This window comes from Symphalangus syndactylus, chromosome 22, assembly GCF_028878055.3.
Source record: "Symphalangus syndactylus isolate Jambi chromosome 22, NHGRI_mSymSyn1-v2.1_pri, whole genome shotgun sequence".
NCBI lineage: Eukaryota > Metazoa > Chordata > Mammalia > Primates > Hylobatidae > Symphalangus > Symphalangus syndactylus.
Window position 1 is genome coordinate 41,535,717 of NC_072444.2, and position 11,653 is coordinate 41,547,369.

The 11,653-nt window shown below is 43.5% G+C and overlaps 1 pseudogene; it reads left to right on the forward strand.

The window, feature by feature from the left end:
- The first annotated feature begins 248 nt into the window (after window positions 1-248).
- Window positions 249-898, forward strand: LOC129472165 (large ribosomal subunit protein eL21-like; annotated as a pseudogene).
- The last annotated feature ends 10,755 nt before the right edge of the window (window positions 899-11,653 follow it).

Genomic DNA, 11,653 nt, shown 5'->3' on the forward strand with positions numbered 1-11,653 from the left:
TTCTTTAAAAAATTTTTATTTTAAAATAACTGCAGGCCAGGCATGGTGGCTCAAGCCCGTAATCCCAGCACTTTGGGAGGCTGAGGAGAATGAATCACCTGAGGTCCGGAGTTCGAGACAAGCCTGACCAACGTGGTAAAACCCCGTCTCTACTAAACATACAAAAATTAGCTGGGCATCGTGGTGCATGCCTGTAATATCAGCTACTAGGGAGGCTGAGGCAAGAGAATTGCTTGAACCTGGGAGGTGGAGGTTGCAGTGAGCCGAGATCGTGCCGTTGCACTCCAGCCTGGGCAACAAGAGCGAAACTCTGTCTCAAAAAAATAAAGTAACTATAACTTTTTCGGCTGGCACCATCTTCCAGTAATTCGCCAAAATGACGAACACAGAGGGAAAGAGGAGAGGCACCCAATGTGTGTTGTCTAGGCCTTTTGGAAAACATGCAGTTGTTCCTTTGGTCACGTATATGCGAATCTATAAGAAAGGTGATATTGTAGACATCAAGGGAATGGGTACTGCTCAAAAAGGAATGCCCACAAGTGTTACCATGGCAAAACTGGAAGAGTTTACGATGTTACCCAGCATGCTGCTGGCATTGTTGTAAACAAACAAGTTCCAGGCAAGATTCTTGCCAAGAGAATTAGTGTGCATAGTGAGCAGAGTAAGCAAGCACTCTAAGAGCCGAGATAGCTTCCTGAAACACGTGAAGGAAAATGATCAGAAAAAGAAAGCCAAAGAGAAGGGAGCCTGGGTTCAACTGAAGCGCCAGCCTGTTCCACCCAGAGAAGCACACTGTGTGAGAACCAATGGGAAGGAGCCTGAGCTGCTGGAACCTATTCCCTATGGATTCATGGCATCATAGGTGTTAACAAAATAAAAGACTTTTGGACTGTGAAAATGTTTCTCTTCATTGAGTAAGAGTGTGGTGTCCTCTCCCCCAAAGAAATATTTAAAGCAAATCTTAACTGGGTCCTAATTCATTCTGTAATGTCTTTACTTCTCAAATTTAATGTATTTATTGCTGAAAGATGTGAGGTAGCTTATTGTGCAACATATTACTCGATTGGTTAGAAAATGGCCAGATACCAGGTGTGGCGGCTCACGCCTGTAGTCCCAGCACTTTGGGAGCCTGAGGTGGGTGGATCACGAGGTCAGGAGTTAGAGACCAGCCTTGCCAACATGGTGAAACCCCATCCCTAATAAAAATGCAAAAATTAGCTGGGTGTGGTGTGGGCGCCTGTAATCCCAGCTGCTTGGATGAGGCAGGAGAATCGCTTGAGCCCGGGAGACGGAGGTTGCAGTGAGCTAAGATCACGCCATTGCACTCTAGCCTGGGCGACAGAGCAAGACGCCATCTCAAAAAAAAAAAAAGAAAAGAAAAAGGCCAGATATTATTTATGAAATATTTTTACTGGTTTGAAGATATTCCCTCATGGGTTCCATCACGGAAGAAATAAAATAATTTTTAAAAATAAAATAACTATAGACTCACATGAAGTTGCAAAATCAGTACCTAGAGTGCCATTACCCTTCCTCACCTTCCCTCAAGCATTGCTACTTATGTAACTGCAGTACAATAGCTAACTCAGGAAACTGACATGGTACCATCCTGGTAATTAGACTACAGACCTCATTCAGCTTTCATCAGTTTTGATATGTACTCATTTGTGTGTGTGGTTCTCTGTGATTTAATCTCGTGTATAGAATGACGGGATCACCACCACAATCAATATGGAAGTAGTTCATCACCATGAAGACATTCCCTGGGCTACCCTTTATAGTTGCGCTCACCTCCTGCACCTCGCCCCTGTCTCTCAGCAACTATTAATCTGCACTTTATTTCTATAGTTTGATCATTTTCAAGACGTTATACAGAATATGGACTGGTACTACAGTATGTAACCTTTTGTTACTGACTTTCTTCCAGTAAACATGGTTGCCTTGAGATCCATCTAAGTGGTTGAATGGATCAAGAGTTGCTACTTTGTATTGCTGAGTAGTATTCCACTGTATGGATGTACACTCCATCCAGAGTGTGTATCCAGAGATTTTTTTTTTTTTTTGAGATAGGGTGTCACTCTGTTGCTCAGGCTAGAGTGCAGTGGTACGATCTTTAGGTAGGCTCACTGCAGCCTCTACCTTCAGCCTCAAGAGATCCTCCCACTTCAGCCTCCTGAGTAGCTGAGACCACAGGTGCATGCCACTGTTACGGGTAGTTAGGCATGGGTGGGGCAGGAGAGGACTCTTTTCCCCCACCCACTAGAAATGTCAGGTGATGGTTTGACAATATTCACAATGCCTCTCTAAAAATAATTCGGCAGCCAGCACCAAAAAGAGACAATCTCCTGCTGATCCACAGCTGTTAACCTTAAAGTGTTAATTGAATGCAGGTGCTAGGGAGAAGCAAAAAGGGCTTCCAATAAAATCTCGGATTGGGCGAGTGAGCCTGGGCATGCGCATTAAGAGACAAGATGGCAGAGTATGACTTTCCAGGGCCGTCTGCAGAAAAGGGAAGAAAGCCTCAGATGGACGCGCATACAACTTGCTACTAAACCTACTGTGGGTGCTCGCCTCCCACGGGTGAGGAGGGCACTGCATGCGGGCAGCCCACCCTGAGGGAAGAATCATGGGAAAGGTGCGCAGGATGCTGGAGGTGGGCCAGCCTATAAAGTCCCAGCTGCAAGGTTCAGCACTGCACTTCTTCTTCAAGCTGCCTGTCTGGGTCTCTTCCAAGCATACCTTCCTTTCTTTCCTGTTCTAAAGCCTTTTCAATAAACTTCCACTCCTAATGTGAAACTTGCCTTGGTCTCTTTTTCTGCCTTATGCCCCTCAGTTGAATTCTTTCTTCTGAGGAGGCAAGAATTGAGGTTGCTGCAGACCCATCAGAATTCGCCGTTGGTAACTCAGATACCGGCCACCGGTAACACCACCACAGCTGGCTAATTTTTGGTATTTTTTGTAGAGATGGGGTTTTGCCATGTTGCCCAGGCTTGTCTCGAATCCCTGAGCTCAAGCGATCCTCTCGCCTCGGCCTCCCAAAGTGCTGGATTATAGGCATGAGCTACTGTGCCCAGCCTTATCCAGAGATTTTTAAACCATTCACCTACTGAAGGAAATTTTGGTTGTTTTTTCAGTTTCTGAATATTATTGTTGACAAAGAAAGTTGAACTCCATAAAGTATTTGAAGACTTTTATTCTGAGCCAAATGTGAGTGACCATGGTCTGCAACACAGCCACAGGAGATCCTGAGAATGTGGTCAGGCTACAGGTTGGTTTTATACGTTTTAGGGAGACTTAAGACGTCAATTAATACATGTAAGATGTGCATTGGTTGGGAAAGATGGGACAACTGGAAGTGGAGGTGGGTGGGATGGGGTGGGGTTCTGGGTCATAGGCCGATTGAAGGATTTTCTGATTGGCAATTGGTTGAGAGTTTATCTAAGGCCTTGGAATCAGTAGAAGGGAGTGACCACTGCACTCCCATCATGGCCTGAACTAGTGTTTCAGGTTTATTTTAGAAAGCCCTTGGCCGATAGGAGGGGTCCATTCAGTTGGTTAAGGGGCTTAGAATTTTATTTTTGGTTTACATTATGAATAAGGTTGGAAGAACATTCGTGCACGGGTTTTTTTTTGAGACAGGTTCTGGCTCTGTGGCCCAGGATGGAGTGCAATGGCATGATCACAGCTCACTGCAAGCTCTGCCTCCCAGGCTCAAGCAATCCTCCCACCTCAGCCTCCTAAGTAGCTGGGACTACAGGTGTGTGCCACCACGTGTGGCTAATTTTTTTTTTTTTTTTTTGTATTTTTAGTAGAGATGGGGTTTCACCATGTTGAGCAGGCTGGTCTCAAACTCCTGAGTTCAAAGTGATCTGCCTGCCTCAGCGTCCCAAAGTGCTGGGATTACAGGTGTGAGCCAGCACACCTGGCCCTGTGCACAGGTTTTTTTGTGAGCATGAGTTTTCATTTCTTTGGGATAAATGTCCAAGAGTGTGAGTGCTGGTTGTTTTATAGGTACATGTTTAGTTTATAATGTAAACCAAAAATAAAATTCTAAGGCCCCCAACCATCAAAGGGACTTCCCTGTCAGCCACAGCACTCTAAAATTTAATCTGAGAGACTGGTCATGATAGGAAGTGGGCGTCAGACATGCATCATTATACCTCTCTGGCATTCACATCAACACAGACCTTAAGTCTGATAAGAAACATTTACAATCTATTCTCTCTGAAGCCTGTTACCTGGAGACTTCATCTGTGTGATGAAACCTTGATCTCCACAACTCCTGATCTTAACCCAGACATTCCTTTCTATTGATAACTCTTTCAACCAATTGCTAGTCAGAAAAAATTTAAATTTACCTATAACCTGGAATTCCACTCCCACACTTCAAGTTGTCCTGCCTTTCTGGACCGAACCGATGTTATTTCCTAAATATAATTGATTGAAGTTTCATGTCTCCCTAAAATGTATAAAACCAACCTACATCCCAACTCCCTTAGGCATGTTCAGGACCTCCTGAGGGCCGTGTCATGGGCCATGGTCACTCATATTTGGCTCAGAATAAATCTCTTCAAACATTTTACAGAGTTTGACTCTTTGTTGACAATAAGAAACCATTGAATTGTTTTGCAGACTGGCTGTACCATTTTCCATTCCAGTTTATTTGCTTCTGTACCAGCATTTGGTATTATCTCTATTTTTTATTTGAACTATTCTAATAAATGTGTAGTGACATTTTATTCTGGTCTCCATTTGCATTTTTCTTTCTTTCTTTGTTTTTTGAGAAGAATTTCACTCTATCACCGAGGCTGGAGTGCAGTGGAGTGATCTCGGCTCACCGCAACCTCTGTCTCCCGGGTTCAAGCGATTCTCCTACCTCAGCCTTCCAGGTAGCTGAGATTACAGGTGTGCACCACCACGCCTGGCTAATTTTTGTATTTTTTAGTAGAGATGAGGGTTTCATCATGTTGGCCAGGCTGGCCTCAAACGGCTGACCTCAGGTGATCTGCCCGCCTCTGCCTCCCAAAGTGCTGGGATTACAGGCGTGAACCACCGTGCTCAGCCTGTTTGCATTTTTCTAATGGCTGATGGTGTTGAACATCTTTTCATGTGCCTATTTTCCATCTCTATCTCCCAGACTAGTCCATTTTCTGTTGCTTTAACAGTATAGGGGAGCCAAGGGGAAACATCCCCTTTGCCCTCTGAAGGTTTGCTGAACGATCACTGACATGAGGCAGATTAATAGGAGAAAAGGCACACACATTTAATCAACGTGTATCCATGGGAGCCTTCAGAACGAAGACTCAACCTCCCAATAAGGTATAGAAGCTTCCATACTACCAATAAGAATGGGAGCTTGGCCGGGCGCGGTGGCTCACGCCTGTAATCCCGGCACTTTGGGAGGCCGAGACGGGCGGATCACGAGGTCAGGAGATCGAGACCATCCTGGCTAACACGGTGAAACCCTGTCTCTACTAAAAATACAAAAAATTAGCCGGGCGCAGTGGCGGGCGCCTGTAGTCCCAGCTACTCGGGAGGCTGAGGCAGGAGAATGGCGTGAACCCGTGAGGCGGAGCTTGCAGTGAGCCTAGATCGCGCCACTGCACTCCAGGCTGGGTGAAAGAGTGAGACTCTGTCTCAAAAAAAAAAAAAAAAAAAGAATGGGAGCTTGGATCTTGGCAAAAACAGGTCCTGGGAGGGAGAAAGGAAGAGGCCTGGCTGGCAGAGGTGGCCTTGTTATGCCGATGAAGCCTTACAGGTAGCAGAACTCAGAGAGAATAGATGGTAAATGGCTCTGTTCAGACCTTTAAAGGCGTCAGAGTGAGTTAACCTCTCCTCGATCCAGGAAAGGGCTAGAGAGGGAACGCCTGGCATTTAGGAAGGTTTTCTTTTCTTTTCTTTCTTTTTTTTTTGAGATGGAGTTTCGCTCTTGTTGTCCAGGCTGGAGTGCAATGGCGCAAACTTGGCTCACTGCAACCTCTGCCTCTCAGGTTTAAGTGATTCTTCTATCTCAGCCTCCTGAGTAGCTGGGATTACAGGTGCATGCCACCACGCCTGGCTAATTTTTGTATTTTTAGTAGAGATGGGGTTTTATCATATTGGTCAGGCTGGTCTCGAACTCCTGACCTCAGGTGATCCGCCCACCTCGGCCTCCCAAGGTGCTGGGATTACAGGCATGAGCCACTGCACCCGGCCTTAGGGAGATTTTCTACAGATGCAAGAGTTGCCCCCAAAAGACAGTTTTGCAAGGCCACCTCAGTCTGTTGGCCCGGAGGCAGCCATTTCAAAATACGGCAAACAAATATATCTGGGGTAAAATATTTTGATTTCCTTCTCAAGAATCCCTGAAACTGGGTAATTTATGAAGAAAAGAAACTTGTATCTTACATTTATAGAGACTGAGAAGTCCAAGTTTGAGGGGCTGCATTCGGTGGGAGCCTTCTGGCTGGTGGGGGAATTTTGTGTCTAAGTTTATAAGATATTGGCCTATACTTTCATTTTTATTTATTTATGTCTTTGTACTGTCTTTGCCTGTTTGTGATTTCAGGGTCTCATAAAATGAAATTGGAAGCATTCCCAACTCTTCTGTTTTCTGGAAGAAATTGTATAAAATTGGTGTTAATTCTTTAAATGTTTTGGAGAACGCTCTAGTGAAACTATCTGGGCATGGAGACTTTTCTTTTTTTTTTTTTTTATGAGACAAGATTTTGCTCTGTCACCCAGGCTTGAGTGCTGTGGAATGATCTTGGCTCACTGCAGCCTTGACCTCCTGGGTTCAAGTGATCCTCCCTCCTCAGCCTCCTGAGTAGTTGGGACTACAGACACATGCCATCATGTCCAGCTAATTTTTGTATTTTTGTAGAGATGGGGTTTTGCCACGTTGCCTAGGCTGGTCTTGGACTCTTGGGCTCAAGTGATCCACCTGCCTTGGCCTCCCAAAGTGCTGGGATTACGAGCATGAGCTATTGTGCCTGGCTCCCTTTTCAATTTCATTGAATTCTGCTTTTTTTTTTTTTGAGACAGAGTCTTTCTCTGTCACTGAGGCTGGAGTGCAATGGGTGTGATCTTGGCTCTGCCTTGGCCTCCCAAAGTGCTGGGATTACAGGTGTGAGCCACCACGCCCAGCCTGTGCTCTTATTTTTATTTCCTTCTTTCTTCTTGCTTTGAGATTATTTTGCTCTTCTTCTCCTGGTTTCTTGAGGTCAGAGCTTAGATTATTAATATAAATCCTATCATGCTTTCTAATGTAAGCATTTAATGCTATACCTTTTCTTCTCAGCCAGGCGCAGTGGTTCACGCCTGTAATCCCAGCACTTTGGGAGGCCGAGGCAGGCGGATTGCCTGAGCTCAGGAGATCGAAACCAGAATGGGCAACATGGTGAAACCCCATCTCTACTAAAAATACAAAAACTTAGCTGGGCGTGGTGATGGGCACCTGTAGTCCCAGGTACTCAGGAGGCTGAGGCAGGAGAATCACTTGAACCCAGCAGGTGGGTGCTGCAGTGATCCGAGATCACACCACTGCACTCCAGCCTGGGCGACAGAGTGAGACTCCGTCTAAAAAAACAAAATAAAAATTTCGTCTCAGCAGTGCTTTAGAGGTATCCCACCAATTTTGATATGTTGTGTTTTCATTTGCATTTAGTTTTATGCTTTTTTTTTTTTTTTTTTTTCTGAGACAGTCTCGCTCTGTTGCCCAGGCTGGAGTGCAATGGCACAATCTTGGCTCACTGCAACCTCCGCCTCCCGTGTTGAAGTGATTCTTCTGCCTCAGCCTCCTGAGTAGCTGGGATTACAGGGGCTGTCACCACGCCCAGCTAATTTTTGTATTTTTAGTAGAGACGGGGTTTCACCATGTTGGCCAGGCTGGTCTCGAACTCCTGACCTCAGGTGATCCACCCGCCTTGGCCTCCCAAAGTGTTGGGATTATAGGCGTGAGCCACCGTGCCCGGCTATGTATGTTTTATTTTATTTGAGGCTTTCTTTTTTACTCACGAACTATTTAGAAGTGTGTTGGTTAATTCCCAAGCATTTGGAGATTTTTCCTGTTTTCTTTCTCTTGTTGATTTCTAGTTTAAGTCTATTATGGTCACGGAATATACTCTACATGATTTTAATTATTTTAAGTTTGTTAAAGTTTGCTTTATGAGCCAAGATATGGTCTATCTTGATTAATATTACATAGGCACTTAAAAAGACTGTATTCTGTTGTTGTTGGCTAGGCTGTCTTATAAACGTCAATTAAATCCTGTTTGATAGTGTTGCTCAGTTTTTCCATGTCTCATATTGTTTGGATGTTTGTCCCCTCCAAATCTCAGGTTGAAATGTAATTTCCAATTTTGGAAGTGGGGTCTGGTGGGAGGCGAATTGGATCATGGGAGCAGATCCCTCATGAATGGTTTAGCACCATCCCCTTGGTGATGAGTGAGTTCTCAATTAGTTCACATGAAATCTAGTTATTTAAAAGTTTGTGGCATTGGCTGGACATGGTGGCTCATGCCTGTAATCCCAGCGCCTTGGGAGGCTAAGGCAGGAGGATCATTTGAGCTCAGGAGTTTGAGACCAGCCTGGGCAACATACCGAGACCTCGTCTCTACTAGAAATCAAAAACACTAGCTGGGCGTGGTGGTGTGTGCTTATAGTCCCAGCCACTCGGGAGGCTGAGGTGGGAGAATTACTTGAGCCCAGGAGGTAGAGGCTGCAGTGAGCTGTGATCCTGCCACTGCACTCCAGCCTGGGCAACAGAGTGAGACCCTGTCTCAAGCAAAAAAAAAAAAAAAAAAGAAAAAAAGTGTGTGGCATCTCCCTCCTCTCTTTTTTGCTCCTGTCCTTGCTGTGTGATACACTGGCTCCTCCTTTGACTTCCGCCATGATTGGAAGACTCCTGAGGCCCTTACCACAAGCAGATGCTGGCACCATGTTTCCTGTACAGCCTACAGAACTGTGAGTCAATTAAACATTTTTTAAAATAAATTACATAGTCTCAGCTATTTCCTTATTACAATACAAAAATGGCCTAATACAATGTCCTTACTGATTTTCTATCTAATTTCTATGCATTTCCAACTGTAACTGTGGATTTGTCTACTCCTTTCAGCTCAGTTTTTGCTTCATGTATTTTGGGGCTCTGTTGTTTGGTGCATATATATATTTGGGATTGTTATCTTCCTGGTGGATTCATTCTTTTATCATTATACAATATCCCTCTTTGTTTCTAGTAATTTTTTCTCTGAAGTCTATTTTATGTGATATTAATATAGTGACTCCTGATTTTTAAAAAATTAATGTTTGTATGCTGTTATGATTTGAATGTCTCCTTCAAAACTAATGTTGAAATGTAATTCCCAATGTGGCAGAATTGAGTGGTGGGACCTTTAAGAGGTGACTGGATCATGAGGCCTCTGCCTTACTGAATGGATTAATGGGTTAATGGATTAATGGTTTATCATGGGAGGGAAACTGGTGGCTTTACAGGAAGAGGAAGAGAAACCTGAGCGAGCACATGAGCACCTCAGTCCCTCATTGTGTGATACACTGCATTACCTTGGGGCTCTCTGTAGAGAGTCCCCACCAGCCAGAACGCTCTCACCAGATGTGTCCTCTTGACCTTGGGCTTCCCAGCCTCCAGAGCTATAAGAAATAAGTTTTATTTATTATAAATTAGTCAGTTTCAGATATCCCATTATAAGCAACAGAAAATGGACCAAAATGCATATATCTTTTTTCCTCCTTTTTCAACCTACCTATGTTGTTATGTTTGAAGTCAGTAGGTAGCACATAGTTGGGTTGTGTTTTAAAAATCCCCTTTGCAATCTTTGTCTTAATTGGTGTATTTAAACTATTTACATTTTAATTACTAATATGAGTTTTTGTTGGTTTTTTTTTTTTTTTTTGAGACAGAGTCTTGCTCTGTCACCCAGGTTGAAGGGCAGTGGCGCAATCTTGGCTCACTGCAACCTCTGCCTCTCAGGTTCAAGCAATTCTCCTGCCTCAGGCTCCCGAGTAGCTGGGACTACAGGCTTGCACCACCACGCCCAGTTAATTTTTGTATTTTTAGTACAGATGGGGTTTCACTATGTTGGCCAGGGTGGTCTCAAACTCCTGACTTCAGGTGATCCACCTGCCTCAGCCTCCCAAAGTGCTGAAATTCCATCTACTTCGGAGGCTGAGGCATGAGAATTGCTTGAACCCAGGATATGGAGATTGCAATGAGCCGAGATCATGCCACTGCACTGCAGCCTAAGCAACAGAGCCAGACTCAGTCTCAAAATAAATAAATAAATAAATAATAAAAATAAATAAATAAATAAAGTTTAGTGGTCAAGAAGCTTGGTCCAAAAGAGGTTATTATTATGTGCATATTCAGATAAGAGAGTTAGGGATCATCTGTAATTCTAATATTTCAATATTTCCAATATTTTTGTAGTTTTTTTTGTGTGTGTCTTTTCCTGTTTCCTTTTCTTGCTCTCCTCTGGGCTACTTAGAGGAGTGGTCTGCATTACAATTTCTCTATAGTTTTTTTTTTTTTTTTTTTTTAGGCGTTTGGGAGGGGAGGTTCAATAGGCAAGAGAGAGAGAAAGAAAGAGAAAGGAAAAAGAGAGAGGGGGCTGGGTGCAATGGCTCAAACCTGTAATCCCAGCACTTTGGGAGGCTGAGGTGGGTGGATCACAAGGTTGGGAGATCGAGACCATCCTGGCAAACACGGTGAAACCCCGTCTCTACTAGAAATACAAAAAAAAGAAAAAATTAGCTGGGCATGGTGGCAGGCACCTGTAGTCCCAGCTACTTTGGAGGCTGAGGCAGGAGAATGGTGTGAACCCAGGAGGCAGAGCTTGCAGTGAGCTGAGATTGTGCCACTGCACTCCACCCTGGGCGACAGAGCAAGACTCCATCTCAAACAAAAAAAAAAAAAAAAAAAAAAAAGGGGACTTCCAAGAGGAAAGGGCCATATAGTTTTTTTTTAATTAGCTTTCTATGTATAATTTTTGTGTATGTGGTTGCTCTATGTACGACAATATACATATGCAACTTATCACAGTTGACTGGTACTGATATTTTACCATTGCAAGTAAAATGTAGAAAGCTTATTCCCATTTATGTTCTTTTTTTCTCCTCACTTAAAAAATATAATTGTCTTAGTGTCACATAATCACATTTAGGTCAACAACTGACCACATATATAACAGCTGTCTCATAAGATTATAGTACCTCTTCTATGTTTAGATATGTTTAAATAAACAAATGCTTACCATTGTGTTACAATTGCCTATAATATTCAGTATAGTCACATGCCATTATGCTGTATGATGTTTGCACAATGACAGAATTGCCTAATGACTCATTTCTGAGAATGAATCCTTGTCATTAAGTGACACATGACTGTGTTTCCTGTATATATATTGAGCATCACATTAGACCATTTTTAAAATCAAACATGATTTTAAAAACTATAAGGACAGCTTATTATATTTAACCCTATTTTTAAAACCAATTTCTTTGTTCTTTCTTTTCTTTTTCTTTTCTTTTTTTTTTTTTTTTTTTTGAGACAGGGTCTCACTCGGTCACCTAGGTTGGAGTACAGTGGTGCAATCTTGGTTCACTGTAACCTCTGCCTCTTGGGCTCAAGCAATTCTCCCACCTCAGCCTCCTGAGT